The sequence below is a fragment of the Sapajus apella genome, unplaced genomic scaffold (genome assembly GCF_009761245.1).
Source record: "Sapajus apella isolate SASKATOON/1434 unplaced genomic scaffold, GSC_monkey_1.0 scaffold1, whole genome shotgun sequence".
Classification (NCBI taxonomy): domain Eukaryota; kingdom Metazoa; phylum Chordata; class Mammalia; order Primates; family Cebidae; genus Sapajus; species Sapajus apella.
In genome coordinates, this window is record NW_022436941.1 from 42981676 (window position 1) to 42984498 (window position 2823).

Here is a 2823-nt window from a genome sequence, read left to right on the forward strand (position 1 = left end):
AGCAATAAAGGGTGAGAAATATGAAATCTCAAATAGAGCTATTAAATGACTCTAAATTTAAGAAAAAGAACATAATTTTTGCCAAAATAGAAAAAAATAATTGGAAGTAGTAGGTTTTTTTTGTTTGTTTTGCTTTGTTTGTTTTTAAGGATACTTATATTTCAAATTAGTCTCATTGATAAGATGACAAAAAAAAAAAAACCCTTTTTTTTTTAAAAAACAATCTTGCTCTTGCTCTGTTGCCAGGCTAGAGTGCAACAGTATGATCTCAGCCCACTGCAACCTCCTGGGTTCAAGTGATTCTCCTGCTTCAACCTCCCGAGTAGCTGGGATTACAGGCACCCACCACTGCACCCAGCTAATTTTTGTATTTTTAGTAGAGACAGGGTTTCACCATCTTGGCCTGGCTAGTCGTGAACTCTTGACCTTGTGATCCACCTGCCTCGGCCTTCCAAAGTGCTGTGATTACAGGCATTAAGAGTGAGCTCTACAGTATCATTTTTAAAAATACAAGTGAATGTGGATCCATCTGGGCAAAAATAAACTACAAAGAAGACAAAGATGCAACACTCAACCCCTGCACAGGACAACACACTGGAGCTGACCAAGCATATGTTTTATAAACACTTTTTCAAAATCAAATGTTAGAACATATAAAAACTTGTTTGTTCTTATTATTTTGATTCTGTCATTCCTTGCATATCACTTCCTTCTCGTCCTGGCACTTTGCACAGTGAGAAAAGTCATCAAAGTTGGAGGTTGTGTGCTTGTTGGAAGTAATAATTTTCAGCACTTGTTTTTCTTTTTTCTAAGGGCACCTCCTGTGTTTCATAGTTTATGACTGGCTTGTTGTCATTATTCTCCAGTCTGATATGCCTGAGCTGGTTACTGGGCATATCCCTGACAAAAATACACTTGACATCAAACTTCCCCTTCCATTTGTCTTAAGACCAGGCTCCAGCACTGGTGCTGCTGTCCATAGGGCACTTTCATCTCAGCCACCCCACAGAAATACCCACTCCCCACTGACACTGAAGAACTGGTAGACATGCCCCTTGCTGCTTATAGAGCTGAATGCACTGTCCCAAGTACTTAGTGCCATGTTCTGTACTACACAAAATGGAGTACTTAATGAAGTGGTGAATGTCATCCTCAGAATAGCTCTTTAAAATGCACAAATGGCCACATTTAAGATTCCAGTCAAATTCTTTAGGATAATAACTGTGGGCAGCTTTCAGTTTTTTTTTTTTTTTTTACACTTGGGGCAGAATTAGTCTGGGTATTTTCAGAAGAGTTACTATCACTATTGGCCCCTCTGCCCTGCCCAAATGCCATATTTCCACGTAAGGAATGATCCAGCAGGTCTGGAGTGGCTGTTGAGGGCTCTGATACTGTGGTTGAGCCACAGCAGGTAGCTTCATTGGGAGAAGCTGAGGCACCTTCTGGGGTTGTAGAACAGCCTGTGAGGATGGTGTCTGCTGGGAGGCCAGGGTCTTCAGCACAGGCCCCATGTTATCCCAGGTGTCAATGTCCATGTTATGCTTTATAGATGGAGTGAGCAGTGAACCCCCATCACAGGCCCACTCTTTCTTTCCATTTTAGGCCATGTATTTGCAGGCTTGCTGGCAATGGCAGCCCATGAGGTCAGCTTTGAAACTGTCATGTTCACATTTGTCCTATCATTGCCAGAAAGGATGCCAATCAGTACCACTGATAACAAAGGCCACTGCCTTGACTGCAGAGGAGCTGACATCCCAAATCTTCAGGCTGACCATGCCCACTACAGGCTGTTCACCCCAGGGGCCTTGCTAAGGGGTCACTGTGAATGCCCATCTGCCCATCAACCACTGTGCAACCTAGGGAGCTTGAGGGTAGGTATAGCTGCTCTCATATGTAGAGCTCTGAATCTGCTACCCTTGAGACCCACTCGTCCTCCATGCCAAGAATACAGGGTTTGGGGGTGAAAATTAAACCTGTGCTGATAGATATTGTTCTTCAGACCCCAAGGCTATCCCAAAACAGAATTGTACATAAAATTATGATCTCTGTTACTGAGCTGTTCATAGGTGGTGAGGTGTGGAATCAAAGGGTCCCTTGCAGTGGACCACAGCGTCTCATTGAGGGGTTAAGGAACTCCAGTGTATGCTGGGCAATAGCAGGACAGATAGAGGTCACTCACTGAAGGATAATTGTTACTCTGATTTGACTCTCCAGAAAGGTAGTGCTGAAAGTTATTGTCATAAACCCTATCCTTCTGATGCAAAGAATCACTGTGTACTTTATCATCTTGTCCTTTTGTTCTCTAAGTGTCCATGCTGATGGTCACATGCTTCATGAACAGCCTGGAGAAGTGCAGTGCCGGGACACTGGTTGGCTCAAGAATACCTGTGAGGCTGAGCCTGTCATCTCTGCTCATGCAATCTCTGGCCTCACCACCAACTCCCCATTTACCAGCTGGGCAGTAGCAGTGGCGGTAGCCGCTGGGTGCTCAGGCCACTGGTGAGGCACCACCGCAGTAATGCTTTTCCCAAGCCCCAGCCTCTATAAGTTTCCCATTATAAACTCCAAGATTCCCCTGTAATTTTCCATCATGGAACATCCTTGCTACTGTTTTTTTTTTTTTTTTTTTGAGGCTGAGGACTTATGACGTTGCCCAGGCTGGTCTCAAACTCCTGGGCTCAAACAATCCTCCCAGCTTAGCCTCCCACGTAGCAGGGATTATAAGCATGTGCCACCACGCCTGGCTATCCTTGCCATTTCTTTCCCAGTATCCACCTACTCAACAAAATTGTGAAGACAAAAGAACAAGGACTGTGGCTATCT

At 44.3% G+C, this 2823-nt stretch overlaps 1 pseudogene; it reads right to left on the reverse strand.

The window, feature by feature from the left end:
- Positions 1-637: 637 nt before the first annotated feature.
- On the reverse strand, positions 638-2468 carry LOC116556173 (annotated as a pseudogene).
- Between the last annotated feature and the right edge of the window lie 355 nt (positions 2469-2823).